Raw genomic sequence first — 12,500 nt, 5'->3', positions numbered from 1 at the left:
CGTCCTCTTGTCACTTTGATCTCGGGTGTTTAAAGCAGCTCTTCCAGGAAGGCCTGTTTGCTCTCACACTCTGAGGGAAAAAAACGAGACCTTTCTGAGAAAGTCTCACAGTTTGTTGGAATCAAAGCCTTTACTCTATCCAAACACTGAGGTTTGCACCACCAGCAGGTGTGGACAAATGCGAAAGGCTGACAAACAATATAAAATATTATATCCCCCCCATCTGACATCTCACCAGACAACCTTTAACTCAACAGCATTACATGAGGTCATCACTAAAGTGCTGGACAGCTATCAGAGCCATGTGCTGTCACTGAACTTGATTTGTTTGGTCTGGAGCTTGAGTGACTTGGTCAGCACAGGCAGGGTCTGGTCAGGGTCTGGGTCTGGTTGTGCTGGAGTGGACAGCGGAGAGTGGAAAGTCATCTGGCACACAGAGGACAGCTGGACACCCCCAGCACACACACACACACACATACACACACATGAGGTCAGACAGGGTCTGCTCTGTCAATGGGGGTGCAGATGAGGAGTCACTGGACACTTGCCACAGGGGAGATGATCCTCTCCTCTCTTCCTCTCCTCCCCACTTGTCTTTTCCTCCTTTTCTCCCTCCCTCCTCCTCCTCCTCCTCCTCCTCCTGCTGCTCCTCCTGCTGCTCTTCCTCTCCCGGTGGAGAGGGACAGGAACGGAGGGGACAGCGGCTCCCTGCCAGGAGTCCCACAGGAGCCCCATCTTCTCCGCACGCAACGTTCCAACACGGACAGCCACCGTCTGGACTGGATCTGTCTGCAGATACAGACGTGTGTGTGCGCGTATGTGTGTGCGTGCATGTGTGTGTGTGTGTGTGTGTGTGTGTATGTGTGTGTGTGTGTGTGTGTGTGTGTGTGGCGGGGTGAGGTGGAGGGAGGGGGTTATTAATGTTTCCCTTGCGCTTCCATGCAGCTGAGAGGAGCATGTGTATGGCTGTATGTGCTCCCCCATCCCCTCTCTCCCTTTCCTCCCTCTCTCTATCACTCCGTCTGTCTGTCTCTGCCCTCCTCCTTTCTGTGTATCTGTCTCTATAGACCAGACAGCGGCTCACTGGGCTTACGCCAGCCAGGGCAGCTCTCCAGCCTTCTCTTGAGGAGAGTCGTGTCGGGGATAAGGATCAGGGGGGGGTGCTGTCCTGCTCTCCCCCCGCCGCCTTCCCCTCTCGGCGGGGAGGAACAGGTGGCTGGGAGCAGCAGGTAGTCAGGCTCCCGCTCAAGCTCCTGCCACGTGCACACGGAGCCATCCAGCACAGGCTGTCTTTTCACGGGCCCAGAAGGAGGCTGAGAGGGGGAGAGAGAGGTGCAGATCAGGGGGCGCTCCTCTCCACTTCACTCCTTTCCTCTCCTCTTTTCTTCTCTCCTCTCCTCTCTTTTCCTCTTCTCCCCCTTACTCTCCTCTCCTTTCCCCTTCCCTCCTCTCCTATCCTCAAATCTCCCCTCCTCCCCTCTCCTCTCTTCTCCTCTCCTCTTCTCCAATCCCCCCTCCTCTCCTCTCCTCCTCTCAAATCCTCTCTCCTCCTCTCCCCTCCTCTCCTCTCCCCTCTTCTCCATGTCTGGCTCTTATTCATGAGGCTGACTGGCTCAGCTGTGTCCCCTTCTCTGTCGTTGGAGAGAGCTCAGTCATAACACGGGGTAGGTATGGCCAGAGGAGCGGGAGATGAGTGCTCATGATGGGAAAGAAAGCTGCGACTCAGGCAGTGATGAAATAAAAATGAGGCTGCTTGCTTCCAAATGAGATTCAAGGACACCTGATTCTGCCTTCAGAAAAGTTGAAGCATTTTCAAGGATACAAATGCAAGTATCTAATCTGGTGGCTCCAAAACAATGCTCTACACAAATAATATTTACAACATACTTTCTAGGCTATTTAAAATAGTTTCTAGCTATTTTACAAATAGAGGTACTGTGCTATAATATCATATTAGATGTTACCATATCTGCCAGTATATTTGCAGCCAAGTTGATTCCAGGAACTTACAGTAATGACACCACAGGCAGCATAGACAACCCATTCATCTGGGGCTTTAGCATGGACCTCACAGCACACAAACACAAATAAACACAGACTCACAGAGACCGGACACAGGCCCAGCTAATCACATTGGTCAACTCCCGCTGGACTTGAATGGCCACGTGTGGAGAGGGTAGCGAGCGAGTTGTAAAAGCCGTGGGGGACGTCACCGATTGGATTTGTGAAACGTGGGGAGGGGGGTGAGGCTTCCTCCATGGGCTCACTACTTGTCCTCGTCAGCCCCTGTGGCATGAGGAATGGATTTGTGAAATAGATTGTGACACCATTAGACTATTTCCTGTTTAGCTAAATGGATGCTGAGATGCATGTGACAGCTCGCTTTCTTTCTCACACACAGACACACACACACACGCTCATGCTCACTCTCTTTCCATCTCTCTCTCTCTCTATCTCTCTCTCTCTATCTCAAGCCTGCACACAGCTGTCTGCGTCAGGAGGACAGACCCACAGTTGGGATTTCTCAACAGAAAGAGCATGTCATTACACGTCAAAGAGGCATGTTGTCACATCGCTTGCCCCGCATTCGCCAGAGGAGCTTTATCCGACGAATTACGAGGTGATATTAAGGAAGGAAAACAAACTTTTGGCCTGGCCCTGGATACTGCTCAGAACTCAACTGGAGCAGCACTGATATGGAGCATTAATATTTCACCCTAGCGCTGGTGAAAGGATAAAAAAAAGGCCTGAACCAGCATCACTGTTGAGGTCCATATCACTCCCAGCGCATAAACGCAGACATATGAGCCATGTCTCGAGCAGTCACGCAGTCCTGAATCATAGTTTTTTAATACGTGTGTAAAATGTGAACCATATTGGAATAGGACGGCTCTGGGACAGAATGGCGTAATTGCCTTCTTGTGGTATAGTTTAATGGCCTCAGTTCCTTTTGTAAAAAAAGCGATAAGCGACTTTCTGGTTGCATGCATGCAAACACACACACGCACACACATACACACACACACACACACACACATATACACACGTAAAAGTGGAAACTCACACGCACACACAAGAATAAGCACGGAAACACATGCACACACACACACACACACACACACACACACACACACACACACACACACACACTGTGAGCAGGGAGGATTCATACACACATGAATGTGTGCACACTAACCACGTATGGGTAAAATGCAGAAAACTAACTCATGATTATATTACACACACACAGACACACACACAGACACACACACACACACACACACACACACACACAAAAGCAGACTCATACTGTACACCAGCATAATATGCTCTTGTGTCTCTTTAGAGGTGGCAGAACAGGCAAGGCCACCTAAACGTGGTTCCAACTGGAACAGGCCTGGTGGGTTGGCACAGCTGCCAGTCCTGGCATGTCACGGGTCCCATTTATGTGTCCTCCGTGTGCTGTCCTCCCAGGGCTCCACTACGGAACCCCAAAGGCTGGCACAAAAAAGAGAAAACACAGCTCAAATGAACGGTTCTATAGTTTGTTCTTCAGACAAACTCCTTCCTCTGTGCATAGTTCTACATCGAGGGTGAAAAAAAGTCCAAAAATGGAGGGCGGCGAATAAAAAATATCTTCATAGATGGACACTGACTTGTTTAAAAACCACTGCTCACATCGGTGAAGGATTCATGGAAGTATGCAAAGCCATTAGCGCAAGCAAAGCTCTTTTCACACAGACGAAGCTCAATCGCCGCTAAGCATATTCGACACACTGTAATCAGTATTCTAAAGCTCTCCGACCACAGATACTTCATATTATGATTAAGGGGCTCTCTCTCTCTCTCTCTCTCTCTCTCTCTCTCTCTCTTCCCTGTTCTTATTTCTTCTCTGGTCCAGTTTCATCGAGTGGCCAGTACACTCCGGGTGGTTGATGGTAAGTTTTAGTGTAAATAGTTACGCTGCAGCTCAGGAGAGAGGAGAGAACAAAACAAACAAGAGAACTCTTTCTTCTCCCGGGTTCGGACTTGGCCGTTGCGGCTATAATTTTATTCATCAGACCCTTCTATTTTCTCCCTCGATTTCTTGGCCCGCGGGCCCGACGCGCATGTCAATGCGTGGCGCGGTGACATTAAAATCTGCTCCAGTGAAATCATTATTTACAGGTCTGAAAAAAAAGCATGCAGAGCCTGCAAATTATAATAAACCACAGCTTCCCCTGAGGGAGGCAGAGCTATTTTTTAGGGGGGTGGTTGTTGTTTCTGCGCATTGTTGTGCACGTTAGACACACACAAGTGACCTCATACCTGTGTTCACATGATGTGCTAAATGGACAAGCACATGTACGTGGACACACGCACATGCACACACACTCACACACACATTTGTGCACACACACACACTCACACACATTTGCATGCACGCACACATACAGTACACACACACTCACATACACACACAGAAATGGACAGAAATGGACATGCACACACACTCTCACACACACACATTCGTGCGCACACACACAAACACACACACACACACTCACTCGCACATTTGCGCATACACGCACGCACACACACACACATACACACATTCTCTCTCTCACACACACACACACACACACACACACACACACTCTCTCACACACACACACACACACACACACACACACACACACACACACACACACACACACACACACACACACACACACACACACACACACACACACACACACACACACACACACACACACACACAGTGCCATTTCCTAGGCGTTGGCAATGAACACAAATGAAAGTTTTCCGCTGGTGCCGGGATATTCACAAAAATGCCGGTCAAAGTATTCTTATTTATAGCGCTGGACTCATAGAGCACTTTGTGTTCAACGGATGGGCCTGCAATGCATTAAATAAGCTGTAGAAAGCACCATGCCATGGAAATGATACCATTTACAGGCTAATTGTGCTGTAACATATCATGCAAGATACATGTACTGTATATGAAAGGCATGGCTAATTAGCAAAGGGTTATGTCAGCTAGCTTACTGATATGTTCACAGTAGAGTGTAATCAAACGTTAGCCATATGCTATTTATACAAACTAGCATCAAATCGCTTCACGCAGTTACACCTATTATTCCTACATTTGCTCACATCTGAGCTATGCCTAATATGGGTGTTTATTTCTTCCCTCCTTATTTTTCTCATGATGCTACACTTAAAGGAATTTTAAATTATATTTAATTGACCTCTACAAAAACCGCTGCCGGGAAGACATGCAAAAAAAAAGCACAAACCAAGGGCCTGAGCAGAATTAAGCACAACTTATTTATCTTCTGAGGTTTCCAAAAGAGGCCCATAAGAATTACACTGCCCTTCAGCGCCATAAACTTGTACTCACAAAGGGTGTGTAAGTGTGAGTGTGTGTGTGTGTGTGTGTGTGTGTGTGTGTGTGTGTGTGTGTGTGTGTGTGTGTGTGTGTGTGTGTGTGTGTGTGTGTGTGAGAGAGAGAGAGAGAGAGAGAGAGAGAGAGAGAGAGAGAGTGTGTGTGTTTGGAGTGGAATTGTGCAGCCATGAATTTTGCATTAATCTGCTGACCCAGCGCTGAAATAGTGCAATCCTGGCACACAAACCCTATATCAAATTCACTTAAATATTGTGAACTCTTCCAGTATAAAAGCAGTGCTTCGTTAGAACAGTTATGTTGTGAGTGATTTATATCTGAGAGATTTATGACAAGGGAGTATTCAAAGTGTAGACTAATTTACTATAGGCCTACTGCAAACTTGCAATGATATCAGATAGGTCCAATAAAGAATGCCAACATGTCTAATTAGTGAATGATGTCCATCTGGGTAACCTATTATAATACTGTGATTGACTCTAAGTCAGGGTGAGAGTAAGAGGAAACATTTGTCTTAAAAGGCTGTGTGGAAAAAAAGTGTTTGAATTGGACATTACCCTCCTCGTGGATATTACGCTACATTCTCAGTGTTTGAGTCTAACATGAAAGCTTCATGTTCTTATTCCCACCAAAATATATTCCTTCTTACTGTAAGAAAAGCGTTTTTTTCCCCCGCAAACTGCCTCTATCTAGCCTGAAGATTATGAGCTCAACTTTTGTGGTGTGAGCTATGAGTTGTGCCAATCCCTCTCAGTGTAATTTGAATCAATGCTCATTAGATACACCCCTAGCCCAATCCAGGAATCCAGTCGAATGCGTCCAAATCCAGACCACACAAATACACAGAGTGAATGTTAGAGGGCAAAGCCAGCCATGGATGTATGAAACCATTTTATGTGATGTCTTCACCACCCAATTACTGTAATACCTACCAATCACATAATGGGCCACTCACTCCTATTAAACATATCCTTCATTTGATCCTTATTTTTCACAGTCACAAAACATTTATTCACAAGGAAAGAAATGTGGCCGTTATCACTTCCCTTCCAAAGACATACGCATCCAAGACCACAAATGCAGTCACAGATGGAATCTCAAATGTAAACCCATACAAACACACACATACACACGAATACAAACCCAAATGCAGACACTCACACACACACACAGACACACACCCCCCACACACAGACACACACACACAGAAACAGACACACACACACACACACACACACACACTCATCATCAGAGTCACTCTGTGTTAGCTGTGCATATGTGTGTATAGATCCCGGTGAGTGTCATCTCGCAGTGAGGCAGCCAAGCCCCAGCTGCAGCCAGGCGCTTGGGGGTGAGTAGGAATGCTCAGCAGCCTCACACACACACACACACACACACACACACATGCATTCCTCGTAACGTAAATCCAACGCTTCTTGACAACTCCGCTATAACGCTCTCAATCTCTCCTTTTTCCTCTCGTTAAGTAATACTCGATCCTTACAAATGATTCTCACGGGACGTGAACACTGTGCAAACCTTCCACTGTCACAGTTTAAGGACAGATAGCTGAAGAGGTTACACCCCCCCCGCCCACCTTCTCTCTTTCTCTCCATGCTCCCTCATCCCTCTTTCCCCCCAACACCCCCGACACCCCCAACACCTTCCTGAGTTGTAAATATCGCGGCACAGCTGCTCCCCTCCACGGGATCCCCAATCCCCCTGTAATTTCGGCGAGTCGGAGACGGTCACGTAAACACCGCCACCGTCAAAACGGATGGCCCGTCGGGTCGTTATCTGCGGCGTTTCGGTTTTCCTCGACAGCTGGCCATATAAGGATGAAGAATCGGCCCTGTTGACCCGCACCCCTAAGAGGGGAGCTAGAGGGGAGCTTTGCACAGGACTGTTTACTTAAGGAGTAATCAAGCTGGTGGGGATTTTTTTTCTCCTCCAGAGGAGAAGGTAGGGGAGTGGAGTAGGAGTCGGTATGGGGGCGGGGGTGTGGGGTGGGGTGCTCATACCTCTGGTCGCTTGTGGACACTCTGGCAGGTTGAATTGTCCTCGCCAACAGCTGTGTCTGTCTGCAGACGCAAGAGGTACTCCAGAGGCCGACTGTTTGAGATGTTTATGTGATGTACAGACGTCCGCGCGCACACACACGCACACACACACACACACACACACACACACACACACACACACACACTCTCTCTCTCTCTCTCTCTCTCTCTCTCTCTCTCTCTCTCACACACACACACACACACACACACACACACACAAAGTTGTAACTTTCCAATCCAAACACACATACACACACATACTGTACAGTCATAACCAGGGCTGTAGTGGAGGCTAAACACACTAACGTTGTTTACGCACCTCCTGAATTTTGCAAATAGCATTTCTGCATCTCTAAATTGTGCTTATCCACCTCTAAACAGCCTACTGGTACTTTGATAGTTTCAGGTTGAACCTGCTCAAGATAAGATTCATAATGCACTGTGTTATATAGACTGTCAGTGACCAATCATCTTGCTGAGGCCAGCAGGAAGCGGCAGTCTAAATCAAAGATTGATCACAGTCACTACACCTCACCGCATGTCACAAATTTGGCTGATGAATGGATTTTGTAAAATGCCTAGGCCTACCGGTATACACTGAAATCTGAAACGTCAAGACACTGATTACACCAGAAAATGGCCTCGACTACAGGCCTAAACTGAGTGAGCCTGAAAAACAACAAGCGAAACTTTTCGAGGTTAATTTGGTGCACGGTAGATTCACGTCTAATTAATCAGAAAATGTCTTTGCTACCTTGTTTGAAGCTATTCTAGAATGGTATAGGAAGCCTGCAGGAGGACTCAGCTCGATTTGCACCAGTTGTCATTGATATTCAACAAGCTAAGCTGCTTGATTGGCTAACAGCTAGTCAGTTTCTTCCATAACATGACAGTTTAGCGACAGCTAGCTTCATGGCATGAGTTTAGCTTGGCTAGTGAGTGCTAGCATTGTCAAAATGGACATAAAACCTGCTAGGCTAGCGAGTGCATTCCTTGGCTGTGTCCAAAAGTCAAGCGTGCACGCTGGATAGTACCTTCTTTCCAGTAGTGTCTCAGTTAGCTTGCTCCTCAGTATGCGTCCCTACCTTCATTTGGACAGCACTAACTAGTTGGCGTTACCTGACTCGGGGAGGGTGTGTATGGACGATTTGCATGACGTGTGGTGCTTGACCTGCGCTGCGCAATGGATTATGGGATATCTGAGGCCAAAAAAGATGCATGGATGCACACTTGGAAATCACACCAACCGACCCATCTAGTAAGAGCGCTTGACTTTCGGACAGTCTATTCTGACGTAACTTCCGGAAAATGCACACTGCCCAGCGTGTGTACTTATGTTTCAGACACAGACCTTGACTTGATAATAGTGTTTTACTTACGGACTGGGCACTGGTCGTATACTCCCGCAATGGTTCAACTGGAACACTTCACCATTTTCATATTAAACTACGTTATTCGCTTAATTAAGACAAGTTGAAACATACCTCTCACGTTTCAATGCGTGCACTCACTGGCTCTGGCGCGTGGCACAACTTTGATAGCACTTAGCTAGCCCAATGCATTCATTAGGATCCAAACAGAGATGAAGTTAGAAGCGACCAAACACCTCCATGTTTCCCCTATTAAAATACAGTTACACGAGTAGTCACACAACCAAGTATGGTGAGATAAAATGAAACGTGGTGGATTTCTAAGCAGGTAAAAGGGATAACTATATTGTGTAGCGGAATAATATTGGGAGCACTTAGACTCTGCGCAGTAATATCCTCACTCCAAAGTGAAACTGAAAGTGCAAGAGTGAACTTATGAAGTTACGAGCAAACATAAAATACAGAAACAGGTATAAATTGTTTTCTCCTATCAACAATACCTTTGTGCAGATAGAAATCCCACGTTAATGATACACTTAAAAAAAAACCTGACAAAATGGTTCACACCTACCCTGGAAATCCAGAGCTCTCGCAAGAGCATCATTTGAATTCGCTCAATGAATCACTCTGGCTATCAGTAATGATGCTCATTACCCATGTCCTTGGAGCTGATTTGCACCAATCACATGGGTGTATCTGAAATAGGCACACTCCAGGTTATAACCTTCCCATCCAAACACACACACACACACACACACACATATTCTCAAAACTACAGAGAAACAATCACACACACACACACACGTGCGCACTCATACAGAGTCAGTTCCGAGAATGTTATTGATCTCCTGGAGCGAGGAGGAGGCTAGGGTGAGTGTGTGCTGTCAGACACTATGAACTGATACACAGATTCCTGCGCCGCACCGTCCCCCGGAGCCCCTCGTGGGGCCGAGATGAGGTTACCAGAGCACCGCAGAGCAGAGCCCAGGCAGGAGCACAAGCACAGCCCTTACAGCCTCCAACACCTCCAACGCCAGTCCTGAGGTGAGACCTGGAGAGGTGAGGAGGGGCTGATGGGCCTGTGTCTCTGGAAAATACAGGCCTTTGACTTTTCTCGAAACTCGAAAACAAATAAAACAACAGCCGCACATGGTTCAAAAAGATCAAAAAGAATTCAAAAAGAAAGGTGATATACTTTTTTCTGGAAAATTAGCGAGAAATAGGACTGTTTTCGAGAGAGAGGATGAGACAGAGAGAGAGAGAGAGAGGAAGAAAGAGAGAGGAGGATGAAGGTGGAGGTGGTGAATGATCACTGGCCTCTGTACGACGGCTGTTATTTCATCATACCATCCCTCCATTGTTTCCGTTGGTCTTAATCAGTTTAGCACACATCACTACAAAGGACAAAAAGCGTTGTGCGAGTTGCTGTTCTGCATCAACACCGCTGAATGGACACAGTTGAGTGGCCTGCTCATTGGTTTTCCAGACAGCCGTTGACGCACTCCTCTCTGGCACTGTGTGTTTGTTGATTGGTTAAACACACGCTCCTTTTCAAATGCTGGACCAAGTGCCACGACATTCTTCAGACTCGTTTACATTTGTTGGAAACAGAGTGATATTTCATCATGATGGAGAACCAGAGGGGGCTTGTATATCAGGTCACTGATATTGGGTGAAGTCACACATGCTAGCAAGATGACCCTGCTTTTTGGTGTGAAAAAACTGGAGGTCTGTCACCCATCTTGAGAGTGGTATTGAGTTAGACACAACAAGACGAGTTCAGAGACCGCGAAACGCCTTGTAAAACTTGTGTTGCAAGGTCAAGAGTGGCGTGAAAGTCGAACATTCCATCAAATGCATCTTCAAATAAAAGCAATGAATCAATGCCATCTCAACACCCCCTTTGACCTGTCAGTGGAACACAATTGACTTGAGTTGTTACTGGACTCATAAATATCACATCTGATATTTTAAAATGTTTGATATATTCAGTGATATCCAATAACTTGTCACTTGTTACACTACTTGCACCCCTACCAGGACTACCAACCAACTTTCATCACAGATAGTCACAGTACACAAAGACACACACACATACGCGTGCGCGCGCACACACACACACACACACACACACACACACACACACACACACACATACACACACACACACACACACACACACACACACACAACATACACACACACTGGCACTTCATGCGCTTGAGATTCATCTGGATGATGCATCAGTTTTACTGCGCTGGACAAGGGACACTCTCACAAATCACAGCGTACGCCAAGAGGAGAGATTAGACCAGACAGAATCCATGGCCAGAAGTGACCTAACGCCGGGCATATATAAACACACTTAGACACACACACACATACACACACACACACACACACATACACACACACATACACACACACACACACACACACACACACACACACACACACACACACACACACACACACACACTTACACATGCTCAAATCATGCACATTCAAAGTTAAACAGCACATGCAGACTTCCATACAATTATGCACATGCACACACACAACACAGAGAGAGAGAGAGAGAGAGAGAGAGAGTGTGTCTGTTATTGACATCCAGCACTGTTGAGACGCTCTGAACGGCTAGTGTTGAGGAAACGGGCCTATGAATCTCTCTGCTGTTGCCAACCAGAGCCACTTCATCACCTGAGCTGAACGTCCTGTTTAACGGCCAACACACAAATACCATCTGTAAAAAAAACGTAACGGTGAGGTCAGCCAGCTACTTGGCTTTATTAGGTCGGCTTGTGCTCATAATTTTGTAGACATAAACATATAAATACATGGGATGGAATGCTGAAGTATTAACACTTGATAGCTCCAAGACAGAGAGGGAGGGAGAGAAAGGGGGAAAATGAGATGAATGAGTTCAATGTAAAATGTTCAAAGGAAACTATTCATAGTTGAAAGCTAGAGCTACACTTGTCTCTCATATCCTGCTAAATGAGGATATATACTCTCATACTGTACATACTCCTCTCATGCTTCATTTTGAAGTGTGTGACAATTCCCTGGCTTTAGCATACACAACCCTCTGTTTATTACTGATTTGTGTTTGGTTGTGTGTGTGTGTGTGTGTGTGTGTGTGTGTGTGTGTGTGTGTGTGTGTGTGTGTGTGTGTGTGTGTGTGTGTGTGTGTGTGTGTGTGTGTGTGTGTGCGTGTGTGGTGTGTGTACGTGTGCCTACATGATACATGTATATGTTTGTGTGTGTGCACACATATTTTGTGTGTGTGTGACTGTGTGTATGTGTGTGTGTGTGTGTGTGTGTGTGTGTATGTATGTATGTGTGTTTTGAACACATCTATGCATATGACTGGAGCTTCAATAAGAAGTGACCTCTGCATTACTGTAATTGTAAATGTTAGCCACATCGATAATGACACTCATTTTCATTTCCCCAACCAGTAAAATGGCAATGCAAGCTAGCCAGACTACTGTGATTTTTCACTGCCTCTCATGTAGTGTTGATGACATGTTTTGAAACCACAGAAATAAATTGTTAGTTGAAATGAAAGATGAAAAAAAAAAAAGAAAAATGGCAGTTGATGTCCGATGTGAGATGTAGTTTACTGCACACTCTCTTTCACCCCATCCCTGTCCTGTAGCG

This window comes from Sardina pilchardus, chromosome 15 (genome assembly GCF_963854185.1).
Source record: "Sardina pilchardus chromosome 15, fSarPil1.1, whole genome shotgun sequence".
Taxonomy (NCBI): Eukaryota; Metazoa; Chordata; class Actinopteri; order Clupeiformes; family Clupeidae; genus Sardina; species Sardina pilchardus.
This window is presented reverse-complemented; position numbering follows the sequence as displayed.